This window comes from Giraffa tippelskirchi, chromosome X (assembly GCF_054371585.1).
Source record: "Giraffa tippelskirchi isolate mGirTip1 chromosome X, T2T-mGirTip1v1.2.pri, whole genome shotgun sequence".
Lineage (NCBI taxonomy): Eukaryota > Metazoa > Chordata > Mammalia > Artiodactyla > Giraffidae > Giraffa > Giraffa tippelskirchi.
The window spans coordinates 112,084,256-112,112,025 of NC_137289.1; the positions used below are offsets into that span (position 1 = coordinate 112,084,256).

The 27,770-nt window shown below is 40.8% G+C and overlaps 1 long non-coding RNA gene across 2 annotated transcripts in view; it reads left to right on the forward strand.

Moving 5' to 3' along the window:
* LOC145536228 (uncharacterized) overlaps positions 1-27,770 on the forward strand; it is a 108,541-nt gene that overhangs the window by 38,082 nt on the left and 42,689 nt on the right. Inside the window, exons 2-3 of one of the 2 annotated variants that reach the window (XR_014075708.1) lie at positions 5,147-5,232; positions 11,966-12,055. This is a non-coding gene — a long non-coding RNA (uncharacterized LOC145536228). The remainder of the gene's footprint in view (positions 1-5,146; positions 5,233-11,965; positions 12,056-27,770) is intronic. The other variant, XR_014075707.1, reaches the window with a different exon arrangement.

Consider the following 27,770-nt stretch of genomic DNA (forward strand, 5'->3'; position numbering starts at 1 on the left):
GGCATTTCTGAGTCAAGAAATACCTACATTATGAGAATGTATGTTTATGTTTACATGTACATGTTATGGCTGGTATTTGGGAACCTGTTCATTAGCAAACCAGCGTCTCTATTTTCATTGCTTCAGAGAATCATGCAAAAATAACTCATGTCACCAGATTTTGAAGGCAGGCTTGTAGTGATACAAATGTTGACTTGGGTAGATCTTAAAGCTAAACAGAAAAAAAAAAAAAAAAAACAAAGCAATGAATCATTTAGAGAAGATTCTGGAGAACTTGGCTTGGGTAACTTTGAAAGGCACATGAAGTATCTTTGGATGATAAATCCTGTTAATCTGTTTAGCTCCAGTCAGGATCAATTGTTCAGATCTGGGAGGAAGGGAGGGTTGACCTGAGTGGTTACTGGGCAGGGCCATTGCTAGAGTTATAGGATCACAAATAAGTTAGTTTTACATGTGGACTCCAAATTGCATTATACACATATGAAGTATTAGATGCAAAGTGTAGTTAATGGCTAACAAATGTTTGAAATTCAAAGCTATTCCAGGCAAGGAGGAATGAAATGAGTCCATGTTATATTCATTAAGCAAAAGGCCTCAAAAGAGGGTATGTTTTCCAAACATTCTGTGAATTGCTGACTTTAACATGTTGCAATTTTATTGGTTAAAAAATTATCAAGAAAATTCAATAGAAGTCATCAAAATGATACATGACACAATAATCCATGGAGTACTTTTAAGTTAGAAGTCGTAGAATATTCCCTGCGCTTTTTCTCAGGTCCCAGATGAAATATAATTCAGGAAATGAAGTCATGCGATTAAAAAAATATCATTCACTTTCTTTGTATTATGTCATGATAACTTTTTGCAGCTTGTATAGTTTCTTTATAAGTCCCTTCTGCAAACTATAAACCAAATAATTATTTCTGTTTTGGAAAAATTTGGAACTGCCAGTGAATTTTATCTAGTTGTCCATAAGGAATCACAGAAAAAAAAAGTAGGTGACTGTTTGATTTTACCTTGAATTTGTTAGTTTAAAAGTATTCCAGCTGCATTTTTCATAGGGGTTCTCTGAAGAAATGTGGAGTTTTGATTTTGAATTTCAAGTTTGTCTTCTCTTTCTTTTCTTTCTTTCTTTCTTGCCATTGTCATTGACTATTTACAAGTGTTTTTCAGTTGTGGATACTGGAGAAAATGAAATAAACTGTAATAAAAATAATTTTGTCCAGGTGGTACATAAATCAATTGAGGAAATACAGTTCTTTGTGGCAAATAAAAAACATATGTATTACCTAGTGCACCAAAATGTTATTATTCATCAAATAAATGTTAGAGATGTGTTAGGATTTAGAGACGTAAAGAAGAAGAATATTAGGGCAGGACATGGTCATGTTGCATATTTTTGCCTAATGTGGAATAATCGGAAACAAATACATGGGGAATTTTACACGAATTTGGCAGAGCTGAAGTTCATTTCAGGGGTATACAGGGATTTCCCCATTAGGAAGATTATCTGTTATTTCTTCTTAATTTACGATTTGTTGAATACTGCCGAATTACTATCAAACACCAACTAGAGAATTCAAAAATAGAAACTGCAGTGGATACAGTTTTAGCTAGAAAAATACCTGATTATCAGTGTAATCTGGAAGCAACAGGAATGTCTAATTATGTGTATGTGTTTGTGTATATGTGTATGTTTAGAGTGTATATGTATACATCTTTTTTTAACTTGGTTAATTACTAGGGTTTGTGAATTCTTTCTCTAACCTGAGATCAGACATTTCCATCTATGTTCTTTCTACATTTGTATAGACAGATTATGCTATATTATTTTATATTTCCATACTAATGTAATATTTTATAATTTCCTGATTGTTTTCTGTATATTACTTCCCAATTTATTTTCAACTTAGAAATGATTTGAAACTTCTTTTGTAACCCCCCCATCTGCTACTCCCATAAAATACTAAATACACAAGACATGTAGGTACTTAAATCTGCTTTTAAACAAAAGAATGACTTATTTTTTTTTTGCTGTTATTTACCACTGAGTTATCTTAGTAGATTATACTCAGAGTTCAAGGAATTGGTGCAGGAATATTAAAAAGAAAACTTTAGAACACTGCAATTTCCTGGCTTTAGTTATAGCAATCATTTTCATATTTTCTTCAGTTGTTCGTGTTTTTCTTATATTTTTATCCAATTTTGCACAAAAGCTAGATGTTTCAGACTTTACTGAAAGTAAATGAAAATATAATTTTGCTCCTTTTTTATGACATTAACTAAGCAGGAAGAGTCATTTCCATTTTAATTTTTAAAATGCTTTTCATGCATTATTTTCATACTCAAAATACTCCTTGATTTAATGAGAATCATTGTCATGTATCAGAAAGTCCAGCATCTGATAACAACTTTTTTTAAATGGAAATTTTTTAGTGGTTTTTCTCTTAAACCCAAATCTATAAATTATTTTGATGAATTTAATGTTGATTTTACTTTTTTAATGAACTTAATGTATTTATCACTTAAAACAGAGGTTTGACCTATGTCATGTGTTGACTGAATGCACATTTGTTATTCACAAATCATTTCTTCTTTGGTAATAAATTCCATCTCTTTAAATTTCACCCTCTTTCTCCTTCTCCCCCTCCTCTTCCTCCTTCTCCTCCTGCTTCTTGACCTGCAAATCATAAAGGGGGCAGAGGTAATAGAAATAAATTCTCAGAGCGTTATGAACATTTTGAAAAATAATATGAGTTAGAAAAGGCCTGTATGAACAATGACCTAAAACAAAATCAGAATGTTCTTTCTCATGTAAGAATGTTTTACATTAAGATACATGTTTATTCATTTCAGCACACAGGTCAGACTGTGGTTAAAAAAATATTCCATGATTTAATACAATCAATTAATACAAGTTAAAATGATCACATGCACAAAATTATATCTTCTAACACGAGAGTTTCTGATGTAAACCTATCATGATGTGACAGTTCAGATCTGAGGAACATGTGTAGACCCTGTGGTTGTCCCTAAGTGTGTGAACATATCACATGGTCACATATCAAATGGGGACTTGATTGAAATAAATAGTCTCACTTGATTTGTCACATAGTCAAACTTAATCTAACACTGGGTTTAAATGTGAAGTCAGCCAAGGGGGAGGGGATTGGGGAAGGGTTAGATGGGAAGTTTGGGATTAGCAGCTGCAAACTAGTATATATAGGATGAATAAATATCAAGGTCCTATGTATAGCACTGAGAACTATATTCAATATCCTGTGATAAACTATAATGGAAAAGAATATGAAAAAGAATGTATATGTTTATAACTGAGTCACTGTTGTACAGCAGAAATTAACATGACATTGTAAATCAACTGTACTTCAATATTTTTTTTTTTAAACTGAAACTGGAGGGCTTCTCTGGCAGTCTAGTGGTTAAGATTCCACACTGCCAATGCAGGGGGCATAGGTTTGATCTCTGGTTAGGGAACTAAGATCCTGCATGCTTCACAATGTGGCCAAAAGTTTTTAAAAAAAAAAGTGAAGCCAACTGGTGATTAGGCTATATTGGCTGGAGTATTGATCCTGATTCTATTTTAGTACTTAGAATATGGTCAAATGAGCTAAATAAATGAACTGATGTTTGTCTGAGGTATGGATCATTTTTTTAAACTTTACAATATTGTATTTGTTTTGCCATACATTGAAATGAATCCACCATGGGTGTACATGTGTTCCCCTTCCAGAACCCCCCTCCCACCTCCCTCCCCATCCCATCCCTCCGGGTCATCCCGGTGCACCAGCCCCGAGCCCCTGTATTACCCTTCACAATTCTGCATCCTTATTTATAAATAGAGGAGATCATCAATTTTGAGAGTGTTTTATGAAGTTGACAGTTGGCGTGTATTGTATCAGGTGTGTGGGAAGGGTAATCATGGCCATTCCATTCACTTTGGGGACCAGGAAAGGAACAGCAAGTGCTTCAAGGAACTTGAGAGATCAAAGAACTGACAGCTTCTTGGTGGTTCAGGGCTCTCAGATTTTATGACATTTTCAACATCCTCTAGTTCACATAAGAAATGTCACAACATGTCAGATCAGTGGTCCACCAATCTTGTGTTCTCTATCTGAAGGTGATACCACTCCTTTGTAAGAAAACGGCAATTTGCATCCATGACTTCAACCTCAGGGGCTAAGGATGTAACTTGAACTTCCCTAATTTCCCCTTATGAACTGTTAAAGGTCTGTTATCCATGAATTGGTCCAAATTCTCCTTGACCACATTTACCTTCTCATCCTGCCCTGCTTTGCAGATATAATGAATTCCATGTGTTTACTTGTCATTGCCTAAACAAATTCTCCATGTTTGTTCTGAAACCATATCCCATAAGTTTTAGGGTACATTGTACAGTCTAGACTTCCATCAGTAAGTTCATCTTCATGCTGGCCATACTTTCTTGATATCTTACATGTTGATCCTATTCCCTCTGTTTTAGTGGAGAACTGTACAAGGGAATTAAAATGTTCTAAGCCAGTGTTTCACAGTTAAGCCCAAATAAAATACATCCATGGTTTCAGAGTTCTGAGAAATTCTTTCAGAATGGAAGTTTTTCAGTGTTAGAGTTGCAAAACTCCCGGTGTGCTTACAATAGATGGGTTCTGTGACAAAGAAGAAGATTTGGTATGCAAACATGCCTAGCCAGAGCACATACTTTCATAATTCACTCAGATATAGCAGTCTAACCCTCAATATGTGATAAAAATTGATTATCCATTTAAAGTTGTTTCATGGTCCATGCATGTGTTTCCACTGGTGTTTTAAGTGGCTTTACACAGAGTGAAATAGCATTACTTAAACAGTAAAGTATAAACATAATATGGCTCGTTTATTAAGGTCCCAATGCTGCAGCTGGAAGGCATCCCAGGCAGTCTTGATGCATAGAAAATGTCAACGTCCTTGGCTTCATAGCTGCTGAGACAATTGAGACACCTCAATGTGGACTGGGACCCTTCTTTCCCTCCTCTTCAGGAATAGATGAGAGACTGTGCTTTCATCTTTCCCTCTGTCTCATCCATTTCTTGTCAGCTGTGTGTTGTTCACCTGAGTTGTTTGGTAATAAGTATTCTTGTTAAAATTTCAGGTGGATTGAAGTCTATTTCAGTGTAAAAGGTTGGAGTCATCTTTGTGGGAAATCACAGGTCACATCTTAGAAATGTTCCACCCAAGGTAGGTATAAGCTGGGGTATTAGTCAGTTTCCATTGTTGACTTCCTGGCACTGCCAGCCTGACTGACAGGTGAACCGAGGAGGCTCTGGCTCCCTTGCCCAAAGGCAAAGAGTTGTAGATGTGATCAGTTGAAGGCCACCTGATTGGCTTGCACAGGAATATTGAATGCTCAAGAGATACAGGTGGGCACTAAAAGTGTCAGCTGCAACAAGCGTCCTGGTGTTTTGGATACAGCCAAGGCTCACAAGAGACCAGATGTGGGAAACCTCACTAGGATTTTATGTGAATACTCAATAGTTTTTATTAACTACTTGTTTTCCATGATCTTGCTGACCACACTCCATCCTTTGACAACAACCATCAACAAAGATGACTGCTCAATTACACATGTCTTATTGGATGTCTCCCCTCCCTCATTTCCCTATTATCATCCCCCTGGAATTCTTGCTCAGAAAAACTCCTTGCTCTCCAATTTATCTTAAGGTCTGATTCTAAGAGAATCCAACCTTAGACAATTAATATCTATCTATCTATCTATATATTCTCTGGTTTAACCTCAAATCAACTGCATCCATATCTCAGGGAAGACAGTTGCAATAAATCCATAGTTTTAACACATATAAGTGATCCTCATGTGTAACCCAGTTAGGGAAACACTACATCTGTTCACCACAATCCCTGTCTCCCAGCAGATCTCAACAGTGAGAAGGGAAACTAGGAACGGCTTCCTGAACATGGCAGCCATCAATGGAGTTGTACTCACAGTGGTAAAATATGGCTTCCACCACCTTCTTCCTGCTAGGAATCCCACAAACTCTAGGGAACTGTAGGTGAAGTTTGAATTGGGGCAACCTGCCCTCGTATTTTTTTAGACTTTCAGGAGGTCATTCTCTTTTATTTCCACTTGGATGCCATAGGTTAAGTAGAAGGTTCTGAGTTGCCTACAGACCAAAATCACTGGGATGTCTTAAAACTGAACCGCATGTTTAGAATCGACTCTGGTTCATCTCAAGAAGCAGGGTGGTTTTCTACTGTCTTTCAAGGCAAAAGCCCTTACTACTTAATAATGAAGAGTAATGCTAACTGAATTTAGGGGCAAGAACCTCATTGTGCCTGTTAATATCTTTTAGTAACCAGTAGGGAGTTACCCAAAGCTGACCCCAAGCCTGTGCCAAACTTCATTCAGGAGTAATGAAGCATTGATGGTTCAGAACTCGCTGAGGTCTTTCCTGACTCCTTAACACTAAAGGTTTTAGAGTAATTTCAAGAAGTCTGAACAAAATCACTGTGAAACCTAAAGAATGAAAATATAGTTTCTGAGAAAAAAATAGAAGGAATTATGTTTATTTAGGGCTTCCCAGGTGGCTCAGCAGCAAAGAATCTGCCTGTAATGCAGGAGACATGGGTTTGATCCCTGGGTTGGGAAGATCCCCTGGAGGTGGGCATGGCAACCCACTTCAATAGTCCTGCCTGGGAAATCCCACAGACAGAGGGGCTTGGCAGACTACGATCCATGGGGTCAGGAAGAGTCAGACACCACTTAGCAACTGAGCATGCATACATGCATGTTTATTTACTCTGAAGAAGATACTACTAATGGGATATAAGGATAAATTGTCATCGAACTAGGTCTTGAAGGATCCATAGGACTGTTGTAAAAATATATTTTCAGTAGAGATTCATTCATTTAGTTCAACCCATGCCTTTGTGTTGCTAATCAGGACCAGGTACTATATTAGACACAGGGTTACAAAGGTAAGTCAGATGCAGTGCTGCCTTTTAATAAACTCACAATCTAGTAGACAAAATGAACATCTAGTTTTGGGGGGCATATGAACTGATAAAGTGTTAACATTCCTGTAAGGAACAGAGTGCTATATAACTACAGAGGCGAGAGTAGTTAATTAAGAAAATGTATGTAAGAAAAGGTATGCGTAATTGCTTTTAAGCTGTAAAGCACTACATAAACGTTATTATTATCGAGAACAGCTGTGCCTGGGGATGGGCTTCCAAAGAAGATTTCAGAACCACACTGACTTTGGTGCTGGGGCTTGAAGAGGAGAAGGCTTCCAACAGGCAGGGGAGAAACGGAGGCAGTTCAGGGTGTGGGCCCAGTGTGGATGATGCTGGGAAGCTTGTATCTGGGGCCTCTTACTGACTGCCAATCAAATTCTGCAAGTTCTAAACATTTTCCATTCTCTCAAAGACCACCCACCTCCTCCTGCCTCCATTTTTCTCTCCCCAGCATCACAAGACAGCTTTGTGAACTTGCTGACTTGTCTTTCTCACCACTTCAACATCTCCGGATCTTTTTCCACCTCTCCTCACCAACCTCAGAGATGACATGTTCAGAAAGCATCAACTCAGCCTGCCTGCTCTCCACCATGGAGAGGTATCCTCTGCTCCACGACCAGCCCCTTCCTCTGTGTCCACGATGTCATCTACCCTGGTCGTTGTGATTTTTGAGCACTCCCTCAATCCTATCTGTCATCTTAAGTCTTTCCTACTCCACTGATTTTTTGTTTTTGCTTTTTGTTGAATTGCATATTCAAAGTTTCCCCTACCTTTTGAAACAAGACCCTGCCCAAACACCGTTCCCTTTCTCTTTCTTCTCCTATGAAATGCTAGCCCGTCTCCCTTTATTTCCTCCCCAGTCTTCTAGAAAGTTTCATCTATACCTGCTGCCGCTGCTTTCATACCCACTCCCTCTGTTATTTCTTGTAACTTCCTCCCACTTCCTCATAACCAATCTTTCCTCATGCCCCTGAGCTGTGCATTCTTTCAGGGTTTACCAGGGACCCTCTATGGGTTTGCAGTCACCATACGAATTGGCGTCACATGCATCTCCCTACTGTTCTCTGGTCTGTCTCTACCCTCAGCTTTAAGGGGTGGAATTCACCCCTTTGTTCACTAAAAATCCTAGTTCTACCCTGTCCAGCTTCTCTGCTGCGTGCCAGTTTGCCACATATGCAAATGAGCCTCTTTTAACCTTAAGGCGCTCACCCTCAGACCCCAACACTCATGTCAATGTGTTGGAATAAAAGTATGTGCCGAGGATGCCTAGAATGCTGAAGAGGCTGTGATTGTCAGCCTGGGTTTGAAGAAGTTTGGGGGATGACCCCCCAGGGCAGCTGTTGACTAAATGGCAGTATAGACAGCCTTGCCACTAACAGAAGTGGAGAAGGCAGGAGAGGAAGCTGTAGTTTGTGGGTGGTGAGTTCAAGTTCAGCTGTGCTGAGTGTGAGATGGCAGCTGGACATTCAGGAAGTCGAACCAGTCCTCCTGGTGCAAGATACAGACTAAAGAAGTAGGTTTGGTTGTCACCTGCTGAGGGGATGGCTGACACCAGGAGAGCTGGTGAGATCATTGGAAGACAAGGCTACAGAAGAAGCAAAGAGAGCCAGGAGTGGGGCTTTGTGGTGAAGGCAGAAGATAAACTAGTGATGCTCTGAAGGTGATGGTGGTGGGGAAGCATCTCCCCTCTCTCCACATCCTCCTCCACGCCATCCTGAGAATGATGGATTGGAAGCACAGATTTGTTCTGACCACTTCCTTCCTTAGAAACCCTTGGTGGCTCCCATGTGGCCTACAAGATAAAACAAACAAAAAAAAATATCTCCTTAGCGCAAAGCACTTCAAGGTCTAATCCCTGCTTAGCTTCTCTTGTCTATCACCCCTCCCTGGCAGGGGCCATCCTCTAACCCAGTGGATCTGGACCTTAAACATGCATCAGAATCACATGGCAGGAAGGACTTGTTAACACAGGGATAGCTCAGCCCTGCCCCCAAAGTTTTTCAGTCAGTAGATCTAAGGTGGAGCCTGAGAATATACATTTCTAACAATTTTCTAGAGATGCTAAGGCTGGTGACTGGACCATACTTTTAAGGACCATTGCTTTAATCCCTGTAGATTCCCCTGACCAAGACAGAGCTCTCTGTCTCTGTGTGGATAATATTCTGGGCCTGTAATTTCACTTTCAGGGGCTTCCGAGGTGGCTCGGTGGTAAAGAATCTGCCTGCAGTGCAGGAGACACGGATTCAATCCCTGAGTCAGGCAGATCCCCTGGAGGAGGAAATGGCAACCCACCCTAGTATTCTTGCCTGGAGAATCCCATGGACAGAGGAGACTGGCAGGCTACAGTCCATGGGGTCACAAAGAGTCAGACACAGCTTAGCGACTAAACAACAGTTTCATCTTCTCTTCATTGCCCATGGCAATGTTCAAGAAAACTTCCTGGACAAGTTCTCCTCAACGGCTGCACACCTTGATTCCTCCCTCCCTCCCGCTGATAGTTATTCTGCATTTCTGACAAGCAGGGACTCTGCTAGATTTGATCTGCCCAGGCAAATCATGGAGCAATACCAACTCAGCCCAGAGCCCCTGGATGGAGCCAGTCTTGATACGCTGATGTGCTGCTTGCCCGGGTTAGGACCCTGGGTGGTCCCACCACTTGCAGGGATTGAGGGAGGAAGAAGGGACTAGCAGGTCTAACTGTAAGGCTCCAGAGAATGAATGATTAAGGGTCTGATGGTTGACAGTAGTGGCACATTTGTCTTTTGTCTCCCTCTAGAACACAGATTTCTTAAATGCCAGAAGAAAATTCTCTTTGTATTCTGTGCTGCCTACAACTGCCTTGTACATAAGAAGTGCTTATTCTTGAATGAATGAAATGAGAAAGAGCAGTGTGTCCAATTTGTTATTGGCTTCTATGTTTATTTCAACAAAAGAGGCCATGACAGATGACATCTGTGCCATATACATTTGTCACATTTATGTCACATTTATGTTAACATGCAGCTTTTGAAAGTACATTTCGTACTATCTCCATTATCTTCTGTTATCCTCCCGTTTTTATCTGATCAATTAGGAGGTAGCTTTTGACCAGCTGGCCATTAGGCAAAGAGACATATATTTACCTACTTGATAGAGCCTAGGCGACTGAGACTGTCCAAAATAGGGCATTTCTAAACAATGATTTTTAAAAAATAAGATATTAACTCCACATAGAACTTTATTTTCCAAAAATAAACATTGTTTTTTCAAAGGACAGTTCAATGGATTTGGATTTGGGGGAACACTTTTATACGAAGTTTTTTCAGATAAGAGCACAGTAACATAGCACCATTTTGCCATCTAGTGTTGCAGGTCAGTATTACCTGTGATGGAAGCACCATGCACTTGGCTTCAGCCTTTATGAAAGCTTGCCAAGACGTCTGAGTCTGTAGGAGGTAAATATATCTTAGAACACCAAGTATCGATGCCTAAAAAGTCAGTCTTGTTTCTCATCCTTCCATTCTCAAAGTAAACCAAGTGAACAGCCAGGCTGAGCTAACTTCAGACCAGATGGCAGTTGTGTCCTTAGAAATCACCCACATGCGTCTGCTAGAGTTCCTTCTTGATGGGAGTAGATGGTGGAGAGGCCAGCACAACAGCCATGGGAACTGAGCATGGCTTTGGAAGGGAACCTCAGTTGGTGAGGAAGCCTGGAGTAAGGGTTTACACAGCTTGCTTCCAGGCAATGCTTTGTTGCTGTTGTTCAGTCGCTAAGTCGTGTCCAACACTTTGTAACCTCATGGACTGTGGCAAGCCAGGTTCCTCTGTCCTCCACTATCTCCTGGAGTTTGCTCAGATTCATGTCCATTGAGTCAGCAGTGCTACCAGGGTTCAAATCCTTGTTCTGCCTTTTACTAGCTATGGGCCTTTGGGCAAGTAATTTGTCCCTCATCTGTCAATTGGGAATAATGATACTGGTTGTGGTTAGTACCAAATGAGTTCATACATGTAAAGAATACATGTTTCCTGCTGACTATATAATCTTGTTTGAATCTTTGGTCTCTTACTTGCTACTTTTGTGGATTTCAGCAAATTTCTTCACCTCTTTGAGCCTCAGGTTCCTTATTTATGGGGAGGATACCTTTCGGTTCCATGCATCACATACCTATCAATACTTGACACCCAGAGCACATTATTTTTAAATCTCCCTTCCTCTATGGGTTTCCCAGCTGGTGCTGGTGGTAAAGAACCTGCTTGCCAGTGCAGGAGACATAAGAGACGTGGGTTTGATCCCTGGGTCAGGAAGATCCCCTGAAGGAGGGCATGGCAACCCACTCCTGTATTCTTGCCTGGGAAATCCCATAGACAAGAGCCTGGTGCCCTATGGCCCATAGGGTCACAAAGAGTCAGACACGACTGAAGCAACTGAGCACACACTTCCTCTATATGACAAAATCTTTTTCAGTAATAATTATGAAATAAAACAAATGATTATAATGGCCAACAAAGAAACACAGAGAGTGAAAATCTGTCTTTTGTTGAACTTTCCTTCTAGTAGAAATAGCGAATTGAATAAAAATTAAAAAATAAATTATTAAATGCATAAAGATACAAGTAAAATAAAAATAAATAGTGCCAAAAGGAAAAAGAAACTGAATTAATTGGATTAATATTTTATTTATGTTAATGTATTTTTAAAAATTTTATTGGAGTATAGTTGACCTACAACAATGTGTTAGTTTCAGGTGTACAGCAAAGTGATTCAGTTAGACATACACATGTATTCATTCTTTTTCAGATTCCTTTCTCATATAGGTTGTCATACGTTAATGTCTTTTTGAAGGAGGGGGAAACCACATGAAAAAACATGTCCAATAGAGTAAGTCCCTCATGGTTTAGAGTCACTGCCCCTAGAATGACAGATTGAAGCAACTCAACTTCTGTTTCTTTGTGTTCACAGTCACTGTGCTATCATTGTGTTTCTGAATCCCCCATTTGAATGAAGGAATCTGTAGTACCACCAGGACTGGAGACACAAACTTCAGCCCAGGTAAGCTCACACAATTTCAAACCAACACGATCTTACTCTAGAATCAAATGTGTGTGTAGTTGAGATCACTGTGTCCATCACCTACTATATAATTGGGGCTCTCTGCATCACCTCACATGCAGAAAACAATGTTTCTTAAAGGATAAGTAATGAAAATGTGCTCATCTGAAGCTTATATATTATTATTTAAAGTTCAACAATAACTTCTGCAATTTTAGAACTTTAATAAGGTATTTGGGATATGAGGGGAGGAATATTATGACTTACATTGTTTAGAATTACTTGGACATGTTGATAATAAAAGCCACCAACTTTTAGTAGGTTTTATTATTTTTTTTAAGTTCTCCACAAACAATGAATTCTCTTCTGGCCTGCATCTGGGGCTGACTGCTCTCACAGCCCTGCTTTTGTTACCCATTGCCTGCAACCACTAAATGAGAAAAGCAGCCAGGACAATACCTCCAATATTGAGTATTTAACACATCCAATATTCTTCTTCCATGAGTTATCTCCTTGTTCCCTTCCCCCTACCCACCCAAAGCCTGCTCTCCATCCTTCCATACATATATATGCATGAATAAATGATTTTGAACCTTTAGCTCAAGCGAACCAACCAACCCAGCGGTCTATACTGTTTGATGATAAATAATCAACAGCTGAGGTCTTCATTTGGAAACGTGGGCCTTCTATGGGTTTCCTCTTGAGACATGTCTCAACATCAAAAGATAGAGTTGGTCCAAGTTGCCTTGGCCTGGGGTGTGGAGGCAGCCTTGCAGGATGGGGCCCACGAGTCTGTCATTTGCCTCTTTGCTCTCAGGTCTCCTCCCAGCCCTCAGTATCTCCACTCGGTATCATGAAGTGCTCCACCTCCCTGGCTTCTGGGAAGGTCGGGACAATAGGAGGCCCAGGCAGGAGACTGCAGGGAGAAAGGAAGGAAGAAGCCCAGTGATCACCTCCTCCCCTTACTGCCTCAGGCAGTGTCTCTGCAATAGCTCTATCTCCTCCACAGAGATACATTTTCTAAAAAGTTAATGAAGCCTAAGCTCCAGGGCCTCTCCCTTGCACAGGCCTCTTCCAATGCCCTGTGTGTATAATTTTTTAACAGCTTTATTGAAATATCATTTACAAACCATGAAAATCACCCATTGTCAGTGTACAGTTCAATGGTTTTTAGTAAATTTAGTGAGTTCTGCAACCGTCACCACAGTCCACCCCCAATTTCCCTTGTGACTTTTCAGTCAATTCTGGCTCCCAGTCCCTGGAAACCACTAATCTACTTTTTGTCTCTGGATTTGCCTATTCTGGACATTTTCATAGAAATGGAGTCAAATAGTATGTGGTCTTTTGTGACTGGTTTCCTTCACTGAACAGCATGTTTTCGGGGTTCATCTATGGTGTAGTATGAATCAATACTTCATTCCTTTTCATTGCCAAATAGTATTCTATTTTATGGCTCTCCCCACTTTGTTTATTCTTTCACCAGTTACTGGACCTGACCATGATTTTATATTTGTAATTTTTAATGCTTTGTATTTCAAGGGCTCCCCAGATTGCATAAGCTGTGGACCCCCAAACCAAAATCTGCCTGTGCCTCTGTGGCTATAATCCTGTGATGGGCAGCCTCTAAGATCTTGCCTCCTGGCATTCATGCCCTTGGTGAGCCCTTCTTCTTGAGTGTGGGCTCTACCTAATGACCCCCTTCTTACAAATAGAATATGGCTTAAGTGTTGCCAATGCAGGAGAGGCAGATTTGATCCCTGTGTTGGGAAGATCCCCTGGAGAAGGAAATGGCAACCCACTCCAGTGTTCTTGCCTGGAGAATCCCATGGACAGAGTAGCCTGGCAGGCTACAGTCCATGGGGTTGCAAAGAGTTGGAAACAACTTAGCAAATAAACAACAACAATCTCTGTGTTGCTTGATGGACAACTCTTTGGCTTTTTACTCTTCTGTGGCCCACACAATCAGCTACTGGTGTTAACCCCTCTCTGTTTGAAATACCTAGAGTGGTTTCTAGCATTGCAGGGGGAAACATTTCATCTTCTGTGACACCCAGGCTCACTTGAGCCTTCACAAGGCTGTTTAGAAAGAGAAAGAAATTAGTGTGGGACTGAGAGCCTTGTAGGTCCTAGAATCAGTCTTCATGAATAAAATAGGTTAAGACAGAAAGCCACCTGCTGAGCTACCAGATAGCACAGTAACAGCTCTGAAAGGTGATGACAGAGTGACGGAGCAGCCCTTCTCACATTCCAGTCTGCAGTGAGAGTTCTCGGCCAGGGAGAGAGGGTGTGTGAGCCGGAGCATGTATTCCCCAGTGGCTGCAGCTATCCTGGGGATTCCCCTTTGCCGAGGCTCCCTGAGGCTCCAGTAGGGTGAGAGGAGGTCTCACAGCTCTGGACACAATCAATCATGATCCTAGGAAGCGGAGCCCACCTCCTCTGGGACTTAGATGGCTTCACTGTGGGCTCCATACTTCTTACACGTGGCCCAGCTGCCCTGGGGATGGAGTTCAGCCTGCAACGTGTTGAAACAGTTTCTCCAGACTGCTGGAGGACTTGTGCTCTGGCAAAGGTGCTGTCTTCATTATCCCTAGTGGACAAAGAAGCAGCTCTTTGCCAGACCAACTAGGAAAACAGCAGAGAAGCCTTTGGGCTAACTTCCTCATTTCTCAGTCGAGTGCAGGGGCTCTTGGCTGGGAAACTGTTTTCCTGGGAGACTATTTTTGCTTCCAGCCCCTAGTGCTGTTATTGCGTCTTATGAATGGGGGCTTGAGAGTAAACTGAGCAACAGATACAGCCCTGGGCATTTTTTGGCCCTTCAGGGGCTCAGTGTCCTGCACAACCAGCTGTCATTCTCCATACACCCTGCAGCCCAGGATTCTCTCTCCCCTGCCTCTTCCCCGTGTCCCGTGTAGTTTCATGGACCAGCACCTTCACACCCACCCCCAGCTCTGACTGAGGAATTTGCAGGTTCTTTTGACACAGCGGGCTCAGCCACTCTTCCCACTCTGCAAAGGTGTGGAATTGCCCTGGAGTCATCATGTCCCTCTCAACGGGGCAGACACCCAGGTAACACAGGGACAGAGTGTTGGCAGTTGGCAAGTCTAATGTCAGAAACCCTACATGGAGTTTTGTTTCGGAGTGCACAGAGAGAACAGAGAGAAAGAGTGGACAAAGAAGGAAATTAGGAATAAAATGGCTAGGAGGATTCTAAGATTGATTTCAATCTAGCTGCAAGTGTCAGCTGTTAGGGGAATCTGAGCCAAGGCCTCAGCTAGAGCTGGGGAGAAGTTAGAGAACAATGGCTCATAAGAAAGACAGTTCCTGCCTCTACAGACCACTGCTGCTCTCTCTGACTGGAATAGATTTCACTGAGCAATTCAGTATTGACTCTAATAATTTACATCTTCATTAAATATTAATTTGGTATCTTGTAATTGTTCATTACTTTTCAATCTGGGCTGGATTCAGTGAGACACTGTGCTGATTTCTTAGGGATGTCATCACCGAAGGCTGTTGGGCAGGGGGCTTAGATCCAATGCAGGATACAAGCTCACAAGCAAGGAAGTCCCTCAGTGCCCACCAGTGGGCTTGATGGTTATTACTCGTGTGATGATGGGGAGGGATGGACATTATACAGCCTCTCAGGGCTCTGCCAGTGAATTATAGATCACTTTGTCCTTTCCCCTGTTAGCACATCCATAAACTACAACACAGCATGCACAGAGCTCATATGGAAAACTACCATGTAAAAAAGTCTTTTCTAATGCCCTTAATTGGGGGGGGGCACAAATCAATTAGGTTACCAGTCATCATAAACACTTAATAAGTTGAGAAACAGGAACCATCTCAATTTTGTGGATGAAGAAGACTTGAGGACACACGGTGGTGAATGTGGAAATGGGTGGGGGTTTGGAAAGGGCCCATTCCCTTCAGTGGCAACTTCGGCACATTTTGTCCGGCATATTAAAGTAAAACTGGGTTTAGGTTCTATTGAGATACTTGAAAAGGAGAGAGCTCCTTTAATATGTATTAGTTAAGCTTTTGGCTGTAGATAATTGTATACTTAACTATAACTGCTTCACCACTAGGATACTTCTTATTTAATCAGTTCAGTTCAGTCACTCAGTTGTGTCTGACTCTTTGCGACCCCCATGGACTGCAGCACGCCAGCATGTCCCTGTCCATCACCAACTCCTGGAGTTTACTCAAACTCATGTCCATTGAGTCAGTGATGCCATCCAACCATCTCATCCTCTGTCATCCCCTTCTCTTCCCACCTTCGATCTTTCTCAGCAGCAGGGTCTTTTCGAATGTGTCGGTTCTTCACATCAGGTAGCCAAAATATTAGAGTTTCAGCTTCAGCATCAATCCTTTCAATGAATATTCAGGACTGATTTCCTTTAGGATGGACTGGTTGGATCTCCTTGGAGTCCAAGGGACTCTCAAGAGTCTTCTCCAACACCACAGTTCAAAAGCATCAATTGCACTCAGCTTTCTTTATAGTCCAACTCTCACATCCATACATGACTACTGGAAAAACTATAGCTTTGACTTATTTAATACACACAAAAAATCCAGAGGTGGGTGGGATCAGAGTCAGTTCAGTGGCTCTACAATGGCACCAAGAACTCAGACTCCCTCCATCTTTCTGCTCTGTCCCCCTCAGGGTACCTAGGCATGTCCCCTCATGGTTGCATGGTTGCAAAGTGGCTGTCATGGTCCCAAGTATTGAGTGCAAACATAATAATGCCCAACTAAAGAAAGGAAGTGTTTCTCCTCATGAAGTATTTCTTATTAGGGAGGAAGTCTTCCCCAGAAGTCCCCTTCCTCAGTTATCATTGGCCAGAATTGAGTCACGTGTCCCTGTCTTAGCTGCAAGGGAGGCTGGAAAGTGAGAAGCTGGCATTTTCAGTCTCTGGGATGAGAGGTTCTCTGCCATCAAGAAAGGAGGAGGAGATGGCCTTTGTGCTGATAATCAGCAGTGTTGTTCTCCACTTAGATTCAACTTTTATTGAGGTCTTAGCCCAGGCTTCACACGCTGCTAGGCACCTTACATTACTTACCTAGTTAAGCTGTAATCAAGTTAGAATGGTCAGTAAATTACCTGTTGGGGTCTTAGAGGCAACTTGTTCATCTGTTTATCTCTGAACCCCTGAGCTGTTCATTGGTGAATGAGAATACTACCCAATCTATTCTAATAATCAAGTGAGCTAAAAATCAGTATTAAAGACTAAAAAATTCCATTAACATGGATTCAAACAACCTGGATTGTTAAGACTCGGATTTTCTTTGTTTCTAGCAGGGAGTTAAGCTAATGAGACTAAACAAGCCACTCCTAACATCCAGAGTAAAAGTCACAAGCTAAGAGGTCTTAATTCTGATTCTTTTAAATTGGGTCCGAACCAATGTTGGCCACAGATCTAGACCCACTACAAGAAATGGCTCAGAGATAAAGATCCCAAGTACTCCCATGTTCCAAAATGTATTAGCTTAGGACAATTCCATTGGCTGGGCTTATTTATTTGAACCAGTGAGAATACACTGCCATTTACCTACATTTTGCATTGGAGTTTCTGTCAACAAGTAATCAAGTCTCTCCAGATGTTTCACTTGCTATAACAAAGCTACTGTCACAAACAATAACACACAGATGTTCCCTTTGAAAAGCAGATTAAAAATGTTTTTGTTAATGCTTTCAAATTATCTAATGAATTGCAAAGAATATGGATGCAGAATTGGTTGCTGGAATATCTCCTTGAAACTGGATTTTTAAAAAATTAATTAACTATAACCTCTTTGGGTAAGATTAATCATAACCTCTTTGGGTAAGATTAATCAAACTTCAACAAATAAAGGAGAAAAAACAAACTTCATGTTTTTTGTCAAGTAGGATTCAAGTGGTTAGAGGGTGTGAAATTTGCTTTTCACAGAAGGATTTTATTTCTGTTTGTTTCATTTTCTTTTCTTATCCCCTATTTCTCTTACTGTACTTCACATGGAGTCTATTTATTCTTGTGTTACTTTGAGTCTTTGTTTCTGAAATTTATTTTTTCTTTATCTGCTCATTCGCCTCTAAGTCCTGAAAGCTCTTTTCAAACTCCCCTTTTGATTAGCCATAGCATTTCAGAGCTTTTTCATTTCTGATTTACACTGCTTTTGTAACTGAGCAGGACCCTAGGAGGGGTCTTCCTGGGACAGACCTCTCCCCCATATCCTCTGCTTTAGCTCCTCTCTGAAGTACCCAGATAATACATTAGTTACTGTTGTGTTGTTTAGTCACTAAATCATGTCCAACTCTTTTTTGACCCCATGGACTATATCCTACCAGGCTCCTCTGTCCGTGGGATTTTCCAGGCAAGAATACTGGAGTGGGCTGCCATTTCCTCCCCCAGGGGATCTTCCCAACCCAGGGATCGGATCCAACCCATGGCTCTGCATTGACAGGGGGATTCTTTACCACTGAGTCACCTTGGCAGCCTGATTCATTAGTATCTGACACTTATTCCCTGATTTTTCAGCTGCTAAAACTACCACCAAATGGAAGAAATTAACTACTTAATGATCATGAGCACCTTGCCTTTAAAAATGTTTTGCTGACCCCCTTTGGGTACTTGCAATCAAAAGGGAAAATGATGGAAAAATCCACACATTTTGAGGTGTGGGGAAGTAATTCTGGCTTATACCTGGTTTAACTTAAACTTTACTGATCAAAGTAGCCTGTTTTATAGCTTTTTGAACATACACTGTACATCTGCTTTTGAGATGTACATCTTGAGATGGGGAATGCATTTGAAAATCAAAATGGAGTAGCTGTGGTTCAGACATCTGCGATAAAACTAGGTTGCCATTATGGACATGATTTCTGGCATGTTGAGAACTCGAATTTTCTGAGTTGTGTCATACTTAGGACCCCACCAGCCATTCTCAAAGCAGTGTTCTGATGGCAGATAGCAGCTACAAGCTTATAACCTCAAGGTCTTCTCTTGTAACTCTTAAATTTTTAGACAATAAAATTGCTTTGGATCAAATGTTAGCAGAAAAAAGGAGACATGTGTAGTGACCATCAGCTCCTGTTATGTATATGTTAATACCACATCAGAAGTTAAAATCAGCTTAGATAAAAGTAGACAACTGGCTCCCCGGCTACAAGTCTCCCCCAAACTGCCAGGTCCAGACTGGTTTTCAGACTTATTCTCCTGAAGTCTTCAGGAAATGATATCTATCTTGGTGTAACGTCAGGCTACTCAAAATGGCTGCTGTCTTGCTCTCTGTACACACCCTGCCCAACCAGTGTCTGCTTCACCTATACTAGACCCACATGACTGATGTTCCTACATACCTGTCCCAGACCCCAACTACTGACTATTCTTATACTGGTTTTCCTGGTAACCAATGAGCCCACCTGAAGTCAATTACCCTATAACTGGTAATTTACCCTTCCCACTGGGAGCAAAAACTGCCACCATGCCCTGCCCACCATCTGCTTCACATGGTGAGGTGTTGCTCCAGGATCTTGCCTCAGACATGTGAGCTCCCCCACCCATTAACCCACTGATGTCTCTGGTGCTGTCTCCAGGCCCTTTCTTCGGTCTTAAAACTGGGCAAGTACAGGCTTTGTAGGCCTGTGGGATGCAGCCCAACACTTGTCTATTAAGTTTCAGTTGTCACTCCTCCAGCTACTTCTAATTGGGTCGGCTAGCTCCAAAAAGGTAGACTAAGGGACTGAGATTTTAATTATACAAGACTTGGATCTAGGACCTGAAACTCGGAAATGTTTCCAATTCTGTCTCCATGTTACCACACCAAACTTGGGTCCACTCACCCCCATGCAGTGAAGCCAACCTATTGATACCAGGCTGTGGTGAAGAAAAAAGGAGCATTTATTGTAAAGGCACCAATACTAGGAGGACAAGCGGCTGGTCCTCTAAACTCCCAAATTCCCCAAAGGGTTTCAGCAAAACATTTTTAAAGGCCAGGTGAGGAGGGGTGTCCCATGGTATGTGATCAACTCATGCACAATTCTCTGATTTGTTGATAGTGATCTATCCTTAGGTTCCAGAAGGTCTGGGGGCTACTGCTCAGATCATCAAGCAGTTAATTTCTTCCATTTGGTGATGGTTTTAGCATCTGAAAAACTCAGGAAATACGCATCAGATACTATTATCTAGGAACCTCAGACAGGAGCTAAAAACAGAGGATGTAGGGGAGGGGTCTGTTGGGGAAGGCCCCATAGGGTTCTGCTTGGTTACATCTGTTCCCGAAGTTGAGACAGGACTACACCCCATTTGAGCAGGGAGTAGCCAGAGGAGTTCTCTCCCCATCCCCTGTAAGATTTGGGGAAGGATGAAACAGGATTGGAGATTGAAACTGAGTTTCTCTGCCAAGTTTACGATGAACCTCTATCCAAAATATTATTCCCTTTATATATATAAATTTATGTACTTGGCTGCATCAGGACTTAGTTGCAGCACTTCACTGAATCTTCACTGAATCATGAAGGATCTTTCGTTGTGGCGCTCAGGCTTAGTTACCCCCGCAGCATTGAACCTGTGTCCCCTACATTGCAAGGCAGACTCGTAATCACTGGACCACCAGGGAATTCTCACATTACTCCCTTTCTTGTCCAACACCTGTTCTCCTCAAGATTGAGGGGTACAAAGTAAAGGGAGGAATTATAACTGAGCAGGACCCTACAGGCCCTTCCTGGGTCAGACCCCACACACACACACATCCTCTTCTGTAGTAGCTCCTCTCTAAAGTACCTGGGTAATAGTATCTGATGCATAGCTCCTGAGTTTTTCAGATGCTAATACCACCACCAATTGGAACTAATTGACTAGTTGGCCATCCTGAGCCACTGGCCCCCAGGCCTTCTGGCACCTAAGTGATCGCAATCAACCAATCAGAGAATTGTACACCAACTGATGACTACCCTGGGACGCTGCACCGTCACCTGACCTTCGAAAATGCTTAGCTGAAACCCTCTGGAAGTTGGAGGTTTTTTTTTTAGCACAAACCACTCAGTCTCCTGCTCCAAACTCTGACGTTTTGGTTTATTTGGCCTCATGGGGCGAAGGGCACAAGAACTTCCATTCAGTAAGTAACACTTTTCCATAGCTTTATTACTTTCTTTTAACCTCATTTTGTATTATTACCTGAAACGTTTTGTATCATAATTGCCTGCTGTGCCTTCATTATCTGTTGGCTTGTTATTTGATTCTTTTTTCCTTTGTTTCTTTTTTAAAAATTATTATTATTATTTTTTGACTGAGCTAGGTCTTTGTTGCTGCACACAGGCTTTCTCTACTTGTGGAGCGGGGTGGGGCTTCTCCTCTGAGAAGCCTGTGTGGGCTTCTCATTGTGATGGCTTCTTTTGTTGCAGAGCATAGGCTCAAGGGCATGCTGGCTCAGTAGTTGAGTTGCGGCATCAGTCCCTGCAGCATGCGCAAATTTCCCTGACCAGGGATCAGACCCCTGTCCCCTGCCTTGGCAGACAGACTCTCATTCACTGGACCACCAGGGAAATTTGCCTCTTTTTCCTTATTATATCATTGTAAAAAGATTTGATCATAATCACTGGTTATGTTTAAAGTAGATGGGTTTTCCTGTGTGTTTAGGAGATGTGTGCTAAATAAGGAAGAGGCAAACCAGAGCTGCTTTTCTAGCTTCCCTGCTTGAGGGTTCCCTTTCTGCTTTGGCTCCAAAGCAGGGCTGGCTTCATGGGTATGTGGCCTGTGTAGCCACACAGGGTCCTGCTCCAGGTTTCATGCTCTCTTGTTACCATCTTGAAATTTTTAATCACTTGTGAACAAGGAGCTCTGGCTTTTCACTTTGCACTGTGCTCTGCAAATTACGTAACTGATCCTGCCAGGGATTGTTAAAAAATCATGGCCTTTCTGTAGCCACCTGCCCAATTCAGAACCTTTCCTGGCCAGTGTGTGAAAACTTTCTGTCTCCCACCAGTGTTTCTGGCTTGCTCAATTCAGATTCCACTCCCAACAAGCTTCTTTTTCAGAGAGAGTCTCAGTTCTTCTGGATGGGAGATGTTATTGTGTATTTTTGAAGTTCTTGTCAGTTTAATTTACCTTAGTACCCTATGACAGCCCTTAGTGGGTTCTTGTAGTTCTTTCTGGACTTACTTGCAAATGGAAACTATGAAGATGTTTCTCAGGTTGTCCTCAGATTTGCCTACTGAACATTCCACTCAAAGTGGAGTACTTCTTTTAGAAGGATTTGTTGACAATTTCTGTGTCCTGGGTATGCTAAGGTGATCAGAACACCACTTTATGCTCCCTCTATTAAACCCATAGGGATCCTGCTGATGTCAGAGTTTGGACTCACTCACCCATATTCTGGAATTCATGGGCGTACCAGTCACTTGCTTTGCTTGAAGATGTTGCCTGTGGACTGTTTCTTTTGCTATCCTAATTGCTATGAGGTGACTTGGAGAGATTAAAAAACTATATTACCATCATGATCTTGCCCACAACTAGAAGCTTTGACAAGAATGTTTAGGTTTGATGTATTTATTACAGGATCATTAACCATTAGGTAAGTACTACACCAAATTTCCAAGGACTGCTTTCTCGAACTGTCTTTATCCAGGCATATATTATCTAAGAGGCTGAAGTAAACGATAGGAAAAGTAGTGTTATTGTAACTGGCAGGGCACATGTGCTCTCATTTATATACTGAACATTACAGTTTTAAAATTTGCTTTAAAAAATAAAAACCTTCATTAAGGCTTCCATCTATGGGTCTTGTTAGCTGAGAACATAAATATGTCCATTACATTCTCCAAATCTGGCAAAGTAGTAAACCCTGGGATAACTGAAGCAGATAAAAGTCACCCAATCAACACCTAGAAAAAGACACACCATTATTTTAATTTTTTAATTGACATATAATTAATTTATAATATCAAGTAAGTTTCAGGTGTACAGCACAGCAATTCAATACACACACACACACATACATACATACATACATACATACATACATACATACATACACAGGCTTCCCTGGTGGCTCAGACAGAAAAGAATCTGCCTGCAATGCTGCAATGCGGGAAACCTGGGTTCAGTCCCTGGGTTGGGAAGATCCCCTGGAGGAGGGCATGGCAACCCACTCCAGTATTCTTGCCTGAAGAATCCCCATGGACAGAGGAGCCTGGCAGGCTACAGTCCATGGTATCACAAAGAGTCAGACATGACTGACCAACTAAGCACAGCACATATATACATACACACTCACTTTCAGATTCTTATCCCTTATAGGTTATTATATAATATTGAGTATAGTTTCCAGTGTTATACAGTAGGACCTTGTTGGTTATCATAGTAGTATCTGTTAATACCAGCCTACTAAATTATACCTCTTTTCACCCCCCTTCCCCTTTTGGTAACCATAAGTTTGTTTTTTGTATCTGTGAGTCATTTTGTGTTTTGGAAATAAATTCATTTGTGTTTTTTCTTTTAGATTCCACATCTAAGCAATATCATATGAGTTTGTCTTTCTCTACGTATCTTCACTTAGTGATAATCTCTAGGTCCATCCATATGGATGCAAATGGCATTATTTCATTCTTTTTTATGGCTGAGTAGTATTCCAGTGTGTGTGTGTGTACCATATCATATTTATCCATTCATCCATCGATGGGCATTTTGGTTGTTTCCATATCTCAGCTATTGTAAACAGTGCTATAATGAACATGGGGTGCATGTATCTTTTCAAATTATGGTTTTCTCCAGAAATGTGCCCAGGAGGACACACCATTGTTTTTTAAAAATTATAACACAAACAAAATGAGGCAATAATATATAATTTTCACTTAGTATATGCAATATTTTGGCAGAGTAGGACTGTAAAATAGGTCCTTTACAGAAGTATAAAATCAGAACACATGATATCCCAACAAAGTCCTTCTTCAACAAAAATTCAACTGCCATTCATTCATTCACTGATAAATGTGAAATGTACCATGTGCCAGAGATGCTTAGATAAGAAGACAAGAGCCCCTGCTTATTAGAAACCAGGCAGGTAGTCTACTAAGTGCTCAGAAAATGTGATGGATGCTCAGTTCAGTTGAGTCACTCAGTCGTGTCCGACTCTTTGCGACCCTATGGACTGCAGCACACCAGGCTTCCCTGTCCATTACCAACTCTTGGAGCCTACTCAAAGTCATGTCCATCACGTCAGTGATGCCATCCAACCATGTCATCCTCTGTTGGTCCCTTCTCCTCCCACCTTCAATCTTTCCCAGCATCAGGGTCTTTTCAAATGAGTCAGTTCTTCACATCAGGTGGCCAAAATATTGGAGTTGCAGCTTCAGCATCAGTCCTTCCAATGAATATTTAGGACTGATTTCCTTTAGGATGGACTGGTTGGATCTCCTTGCAGTTCAAGGGACTCTCAAGAGTCTTCTCTAACACCACAGTTCAAAAGCATCAATTCTTCAGTGCTCAGCTTTCTTTATAGTCCAACTCTCATATCCATACATGACTCCTGGAAAAACCGTAGCATTGACTAGATGGACCTTTGTTAGTAAAGAAACATCTCTGCTTTTTAATATCCTGTCTAGGTTGGTCATAGCTTTTCTTCCAAGGAGTAGGCATCTTTTAATTTCATGGCTGCAGTCACCATCTGCAGTGATTTTGGAGCCCCCCAAAATAAAGTCTCTCACTGTTTCCATTGTTTCCCCATCTATTTGCCATGAAGTGATGGGACCGGATGCCATAATCTTAGTTTTCTGAATGTTGAGTTTTAAGCCAACTTTTTCACTCTCCTCTTTCACTTTCATCAAGGGGCTCTTTAGTTCTTTGCTTTCTGCCATAAAGGTGGTGGCATCTGCATATCTGAGGTTATTGATATTTCTCCTCGCAATCTTGATTCCAGCTTGTGCTTCATCCAGCCCGACATTTTGCATGATTTACTCTGCATGTAAGTTAAATGAGCAGGGTGACAATATACAGCCTTGATGTACTCCTTTCCCAAATTGGAACCAGTTGCTCAATCAGGGACCAAAAGAAGGAAAGCTGTATTAGTTTGGGAGGTCAGAGAGGGCTCGGGTCCACACTCTGACTTTGGTTCCTCCTATTTTCTAAACTCAAGCTGCCCTCCAATTTGAACTAAATCACACTCTTCATCAAGTCTTAGTGATTCTACTTACTAGTTAAGCCTTACCTCCTCAATACCATTTTATAGCGACATTGCCCTTTCTTTAAATTCTGAAGTCCACAACACAGTTTCATTTGTCTATATATGATTGTAGAACCAGTCTACAGTTGTTTTGAGTGTTTATTTGTATATTGCTTTTCTCCAGCTGAACTATAAGCATTTCCACAAGAAAAGACAATTGAAGATGTAACTTCTATCTTCTCTAACATAGAATGTGATACACAATGGACATCTAATAAGTACTTGTTAAAAAGGGAAGAAATAAGTGAGTAAATGAAGTTAGAGAACTCAGTTGCTGCAAACTAAAAATAAGGTGTGTTTATGTTCAATTAAGTTTGGTTTGCTACCTGAAATTTGATTAAATTGTTCACACATATTTCCAAATGTGGGAGAGTGGAACGGCTTCTGAGATTTAAATGATACAATCGTATTGGCCCATATTGGTTTTCTTTTGCAAGGTAAATAAGGATTCTGGTACTGATACAAAATGTACCTTCAAGTGAGTTAAATTCCTACCTCAGAATATACAGCTTGTAGAGCATATAGCAAAATCGTGAAGTAGGAAGAATATAAGCCTTGGAATAAGCGGTACCTAGAATCAAATGCTGAGATGTCATTCACCAACTAGGTGGTCTTGGAGAAGTTAATGACCATCACTCAATCTGCCTCATGTCTTTATATGTATTTTGTGTACAATTACAGGTTTGCATTCTTTTTATGTTCTCAACTCAGCTCAATATAATAGGTTTACAAGTCTCAACATTGTGCATCAATTGATACTATTATACAAGCTTTGCATTGATGTTCTAAAATTGTGTTAGGGCCCCCAAAGTTTCTATAGTTATGGGACAGATCTAGAGAATGTCTTTAGCTTCCTGTCACATAGATGAGATCTTTCCTCTCAAGCCCCTATCACGTACCATTAGAATATTGTTTGAAAATTGTAACATCTGAAACTTTTTTAAAAACATGGTCCTAATTCTTAAACTTGTCATACATGAAGAGCAGTAATTATAGGCTTAAGAACTGTAGAATTTTGTTCTGTGTTTGATGTAAAAAGGAACAGAAGTGTCTTCCTACCATATCAATACAGCAACTCATCCTATGATAAGGAAAGAGGTCAGATTCAATTCATTATTTGTTTGTCATCATTCTGCCAATACAGGCTCTCTTAGGCTATCAAGTTAACAGGTCTAATATCAAGAGAGTATTTAATAAAGGAATCAGTTTCTCTTTTCCAGCTAGTTTCTTCTTAGACTACAAAGCTAATGAGGCTGTTTAAATATGTTGACAAGAAAGAAAAAAATATTTTTAAGAACTCTTATTTTTGTCTTCTATCTTCCATTTTATCCTGCTACCAAAACTTTCAGTTGAGGTCAAACCAAGAGCTCACAAATTTCATTCATAGATATGTAGAACAAATGTTTCCAACACCACCCTTCTGATGAACAGCTGAAAAACACAATGAAAATAGCAACACATGGATGGTGAATCATACGAGACAGTATCTCGAGCAAACAGGAAAAAATAACCTTTCTTTTTAGAAAGCTTTCCATCTGTTCTCCAAAGATATGTGCATTTGGTGTATGTACACATGCATGTGTGAACAAACACTAAATAAGTCAAACGGTAGATGATGTAAGATAGTATAATGATTGCTGTATCAATTTTTGCCTGGTAGTGAGATACCATTTGACATTTTAAATTATTTATTATATTTATTTTTTGGTTACACTGTGTCTTCCTTGCTGCTGTGGTCTTTCTCTAGTTGTGACGAATGGGGGCTACCCTTCATTGTGGTGCATAGGCTTCTCATTGTGGTGGCTTATCTTGTTGTGAAGCATGGGCTCTAGAGTGCTCAGGCTTCAGGAGTTCTGGCACGTGGGCTCAGTAGTTGTGGTGCATGGACTTATTTGCTCTGCAGCATGTGGAATCTTCCTAGACCAGGGATGAAACCCCCTGTCTCCTGCACTGGCAGGCGGATTCTCAACTACTGGACCACCATGGAAAGTCCTATTTGACATTTCTGAGACTTTTTAAAAATGCTTTAGAGAGATTTTTTATAATTAAGTATGTAGTCAGGTTTTGTAAGCAGTCTCCAGTGTTTGAGAAAAATATCTATTCACAAGCTGTTGGATTTGGTTCTACACAATCCATTAGGTGAAACTTGTTAATTGTGTTGTTTGACTATTCTATACACTTAAGTTTTCCTCTTCTTAATCTATATCTCTCTGAATGAGGTGTGTTAAAATTCCCCACTAATGGAATAGTTTTAGAATTTTTTAAATTTAAAAAATAGTTTTAAAATTCTCTATGCAGTATTGGCTTTTATTTTTTATTTTTTTTTTGCTTTATATATTTGGAAGATCTGTTAGATGCATTCCAATTCATGACTGTTATATATATATATATATTTTTTTTTTCCTTTTTAATACCATGTAACAAGTTACTTTATCCCAAATAATGCCTTTTTGACTTGAGGATTATTTCATTTGACATGCATATTGTGGATATCTCATTTCTTTCTGTTCTTGGGTTG